The sequence below is a fragment of the Calonectris borealis genome, chromosome 4 (assembly GCF_964195595.1).
Source record: "Calonectris borealis chromosome 4, bCalBor7.hap1.2, whole genome shotgun sequence".
Taxonomy (NCBI): domain Eukaryota; kingdom Metazoa; phylum Chordata; class Aves; order Procellariiformes; family Procellariidae; genus Calonectris; species Calonectris borealis.
Window position 1 is genome coordinate 76,227,587 of NC_134315.1, and position 6,147 is coordinate 76,233,733.

A 6,147-nucleotide genomic window follows, 5' to 3' on the forward strand; every position below is an offset into this window, starting at 1 on the left:
TACAGGAAAGTGCTTTTGAAAAAGCAACAGTCAGGGAGAGTTTTCGATTCGAACTGAAGAACTTAGATGCAGTTTATAAAATAAATTACTAGGAGAGGGGAAAAAAGAAAAAAAAGTGCAAAAAGGAATAGAGTTCATGGACATATTAAAGAAAATGGTTCAGTTCAGAGTTAATACCACCAGGTGTCTGTGAAACTGGCTATTGCTACTGTATGGATGTATCTACTCACACAGTTTACTGCGTGCTGTGGGTGGCACTAAGATACCTTTTTTGTCCCTGTGGATAACTGTTACAGGTGGGAGCGTGGCTTTTTTAAATTTTTGTTTAGATTTTGTTTTCTAAGTATTAGAATACCCAGATCTTCTAACAGAAGTCTGACTTGAAACTTCGAACAGAAATTCCATAGATGTAGGGTAGGAGATGTATGGAACTACTGGTTTTCTACTCCCTCGTGCTGTCTGAGTGGTCATCTGCCTGAGCTTTCCAAGAGCATTAGTCTCTAATACAGGCAGGAGGCTATTTTTATCATGTGTTGGGTTAGATGAGTATACATCACACAAGCAACAGATAAGCTGGGTTGTTTATTCCTTGTAAATTAACACTAAAAAACAGCAAAGGTAATGCCACTGACTTTTCTGAAGTATCTGATGAGCAGGTTGTTAACCCTTACTTAATAAGAACTTGCAGGATGGTGTTTATGTTATAGACAGAATAGCTGCTGACTCAGAAGCGTAAAATATTTCTGTTAATAAAACTGAGACCAGTGCCCCTGACTTTTTTATTTTTGCAGGTGATTTTTGGAGAAAGCTCATGGCCCTACTTTGTCCTCCTGTGAGGAGGCTCTGGGGCGTAGGGGGAAATGTTTGCACGGGCCAAACTTTGGGAACTGCTGGCCCTTGTGGATCAACTTCCACGGCAGTGTTTGTTCCTGGGTGTCCTGCTACTGATACCCATGCTGTGGGAAGCACCAGCAATATTTACGGGCCTAATCTTGTAAAATCTGAGTCCTCTGATAGCTGAGGGATTTTCAGCTTTTCTGTGGCTGGTTAATTGCTCATAATCCACTCCTCCAAAGGGAGAAGAGACATGAAACTGCTGAGGAATTAGACTGTTGTCCTGAAAATTGTCAGGCTGGTGTGGTTTATTACTTAAAATCCTCTTATTTAAACTTCTGGTTTTAGTATTATTATTGTAGCACATAAAGTAGGGCAAAGAAACTGTTGTTTGGCTAGTGCTCAGGCAAGATGCAGGAATAGAAAGGACACAAATATGTATGAGAGAGAAAACAGGATTTTCAGAACTCTCGCATCTATTTTGTGATGTTTTGGGGAGCTTTTAATTGTGTCTAACAGATAATGGGGCGTTTTTTTTTTAAAGGAAGGACCTTTTGCCACCTGTGAAATTAATGATATCATTGAAATGTTTTATTAGACTTTATTTCTTTATTGAGATCCAAGTATGAAAAGCCTGGAAGAAATGGCAGACTTCGTGAAGCTTTTAAAGTGTATTGAGGAAGATGGATATGAACATGTTGAGTCATGTTGTGTTTTGATACATTTGTATAGGTTATGCAGACATTCCGCAGCCATCGCATACTGGTGGAGTGTGGAGGAATTCCCATCGCACTGCCAAGCCATGAAAAGAACTCCTGGAGTAAGCCCACGGACTGCTGCTTTAGTGCCGCACTTCAGGATCTTCTCAGAGAACCAACAATACCCAAAGCCATCAACTTCCCCAAGCAGTTCGAGACACAGGAAAACTACTTTGAACTTGTTTGTATGTGGCAACAAATCATACCTGAGAGCTGAATTACTTGAAATTTGGCAATTTGTGCCCATCCAAATGCACAGATGTGATTGCAGATGTGAAAAATGACTGGAGTTCCCCCGAGGCAAAGCAGCACCACGTTTGGGCTGCAGCGGGTGGAACGGAGAGTCACAGCGTTCATAGGTAACTCGTCTGGTGGAGCGTGTCAGCAGAAGAGAGTCTGCAGCTGGCTGGGACAGAGAAGCATGAGAGAAACCACACCTGACTAAGCAAGCAGGACAGGGTGAGCCACCAACAATGCCTATTTCTTACCTGTGGTCTTTTGGACAACCGTACGTTGTATCAATCCATGGCATCAGACATCTTTTAAGAACATTGATGTAAAAATGAGGTCCTGGGTGGTCATTTATGGTTCAAGTAGCAGTTGATATATTTATTATAATTATACACAACCTTGACAATCTATATTGCCATTCAAAAATAAATTGAAGTATTGTCAATTTGCACATGATCTGTCACTAAGAAGAATCCCATTTACATACATAGTAAACATTTTGCATACTTAAAACACTGCTTTAAATTCTAACACTCCCATCTCTTCCCTCCCCCCATCCTGTGGAGATATGGTTAGACTATGTAAATGAACTTTTCCAACTATGCAACATTCAGGGACTACCGCCTTTTTTTATTAATTTAATTAAACCATTTCATCACTTTGTAGAGGTGGCCAGTGGGTATAGCTCTTAATTGCATTTTTGTTTAAAACGATTCTTCATGTTGCAGTGATTCCTGCTTTTCACTGTTTGATGGATTTCCTTCTGACCAGGAAGATGGAAAATAGGGTTTAATAACTGCATCAGGTAAGTCACATGACCGCATACCCAGTTTAGTATTTTGCAGTGCTAATAGTCACATTTAGTTGTTTTCACTGTTATTTACATGTGTAATAAGTGGTCGAAGTCCTCAAATTTCAACTGTGGAGAATTAAGAATTCAGCTAAGAGTCAGCTACCACACATTCTCTAGCGTACTGAGTTTGTATTTATACTCCAAATGTTGTCTTGGGTGTTGAAATGAAAATTTACAAGGCACTAAATGCCTTTTGTTAAGCAACATGGGTTTTAGTACCTCTTTTGACAGAGAACTTCTGGCTTCTGGTGCCTGAAAGGCTAGAAAACTTAGCGTAACAAAAAAAAGTGTAAGAGACAACATAATATCCTTCCATCCAATTAAAGAAAACTCACAGCTAGTGGTAGCATATTACAGTGTGTGGACACCGTACTGACCCACAACTGAAGTTTGGGCATCTGAGCTTCCGTTTCGGCGGGCTCACAGAAGTATTACAGCATGGTAGCACAAAAATGAAAGCCCTGTTCTGAGGAATGAGGTTCATGATGACACTAATCTACAGGAATTGAATTTAGCTGCTTTTCCTACAGCAGCTGGCGAGGTGCTTTGAACCAGCAAACGCAGCATATTTGTAAAATGGTTTCATTTTTGAACGCTAGTGTCAGTTAACTGAAAGGCATGGATAACCAGAGCATTGAAAAGTGTAAAGATTCCAAGATTTGTTAAGGCTGTAAAATTCTCACACTAGTGTCAAAAAATACTTAGGAAACAAAGTCTCCTGCCAGCTCCTTGCCTGTTTCCTGAAATTACACTTAAAGAACCCCCCCGCCTTGAGTATGGTGTATTTAAGAACGGTTAGTAACAGGAAGAATCTATAGCAGAGGTTGGAGTAAAGCACACTGAGACATTTCAAAAAAAAAAAAGTAATTTAAATGCTGACGATACAAAGGAATCTTATCAACAGATTGGATGCTTTAGATTAACAGCCTTCACTCTAAGTGGAAGAACCAAAACCTCCCTACCGCGCACCACAGGGGCGGTCCCCTCCGGCTGCTCGCCAGGCAGTGCTGGGGGTGCAGGCTGTATGCTTCAGCAGTAGCACGGCAGGAGCTGCAGCTCCCCTCCAGTGCCACAATACCCCAAGGGGGCCTTCCCCCTCGCTCTGCCACCTTGTCTTGTGAAGCCACAGGTGAGGTGCTTCACCCAAACGGCAGCTTGGAGGATTCGGGATCCACCTGCCTACTGTAGGTTTTGCAAGCGTGCCCCCAAGGCAGTATTTAAACAGTGAGAGAAGGACACTGCCAGAAGCAAAGGAGGGAGAGGATTCTTCATTCAAATGCAGACACACATTCAAATTCAGACCAAACAAGGCAGGCAGCTGTACTGGGTTATTTTATCATGTAGCACCCTTGTCAGTTTAAAGAAAGACAAGAATAAAAGTTTAACTTAAAGGGATTGTTAAAAATCTGTTTATGTTACATCTGAATGAAGTTCAAAGAAAATCCTGAAGTTTAAACTACTGTAATAAAAGATGTGGAAAGGAAGCCATGAATCAGTTGTAAAACAGCTAGTAGCAACTTAGTTTAGTAAAGCAAATTAATTTTACAGCCATTTCTTAAGCAAATTTATTAATGTTCAGGACAGGAGAGAATCAGTCCTCTTTAAAGGGAAGATGATGTTACTGGTGAAATAAAACAAATTATTTATGCTGTTTTGTAAATAAACTTTTACATGAAGTTGTAAATGGTGATTAACTTTTTTTTTTAAAAAAACAAAACTCTACTGCCTTTACAAAGATGGTATTGCTTCCTGTTTTTTCTTTTTGTGGGATGGAGGGAACATTTTCAAACATTAGAAATGTATCTTGCCCTCAATAGAAAGTCTCAAATAAGTCGTTAGCAACAAATACCTGCTTTTAAAATACACAAGATGCAGAGTAGCATACTACTGATGGTTCCCTAACAAAACTTGTTATTTTATGCTGCAAGATACTAATACTGGTGCTGTCAGGGTAGCCACAGGGTAACTCACATGTTGAGTCCAACACACAAAACCTCATCTTCAAGTTGTGCATAGCTTATACAACTACTTGAGAACCTTAAATCTCCATCCTGGTAAAGTGTCCTCTTTGTAGCAGAAAATAGATTACATATTAACAAGTCGTATGCTCATATGGTTATGTGCAGCTCACTGTGGAAAGAACAATTTTGCCCTTCCAAATGGGATTCTTGACATGTACGTCAGCAACTAGTTGCTATCGGCAGTCTGTGGGTAGCGTTCTTCACCAGGGATCTAGAGACAGAGCAGATGCACAGCAAAAAAACCCTATTCTAGTAAGAAAACCTTACCTTACTACAATTGCTTGTCTTAACCACATCTGCTTTTAAGCTTGCCATATTAAGCAGCTGTAGAATTATTCCACCCTTTATGCACAAGAATTGCCTCAGACATTTGTAATATAGTATTAAGCACCTGATGGCCATGAGCAGACGACTTTCTGTTCTCACACGTGACCTTTTAAGCTATTGGAGAGCTTACACGGAAGATTTCCACTGTTTGAACTCTTCTGCCAGGTATTGGGAAGTCTATTAGACATATTACTGTGTAGATGGATTTTAGGAAGCCAATACTGAAGAATGCTACTCATTACACTGCTGTGGTAAAGCCATTAAGATATTAATGAGGTTAAAGCCTACAGGACCAACGCTAGCTCAGTCATGTGTTGACTGAAACTTAGGACAACTGACAGTGAAGTACAGTCGCCCCCTCAGTGCCAGAGATGTGCGACTACAGCAATAGAATTCACGACTGAGGTTGCAGAGTAGCTGCAGCTCTCTTCACAGTCGCTCCGTTTTCATTCAAGGCCTTTAAATACGTCAGCTCAAGGTGCCAGACCATCCACAATTGATTGTGTAGAGCAGGAACAGTAGAGCAAAGTACGTGCATCTCAGTCACTTGATGTCAGTCATGAGAATACAATTCTAGCACTTGAGCTAGTTTAGCAGGTTTATATACAGCTGTGAGCGATGCTTCCTTTTTCTGTGAAGACATTTGAGAGTATAGTTCACCTCTACCAACTCTAGCCTGGGTCACAGACCACTGTCTTTGTAGCATGAACAGTGGTGGAACATGAAGGGCACAGCTGGAGATAAAATGGCTGCCAAAGCCAGAGACAAGAGCATGACCCTTCACTTGTTTACAACAGCAGCAAGCTTGTACAGGGGAGCCGCTGCAGGAATTAACACCTGAACACCTAAATGCATTTCTGCAATGGAGTTCAAGTCACTGAAGTGTTACGCTGCAACTAATCTCAGTCTCTTCTGCTGGCTCAACTAAAACCACTTCTCATAGTTAAAGTAGCCCATTCCTATTCTGGCAATAGAAGAGTTGTTTGAAGTCAAAAGAAAAGTGACTTGCTCTAGCAAGTGCTACAGTACCTTGGTGACCAACAGAAGCATTCAGAATATATGAACATACACTGGACCTTGACAATGTCTACGATGTATCAAAGAACACACTGACTCAACTGTG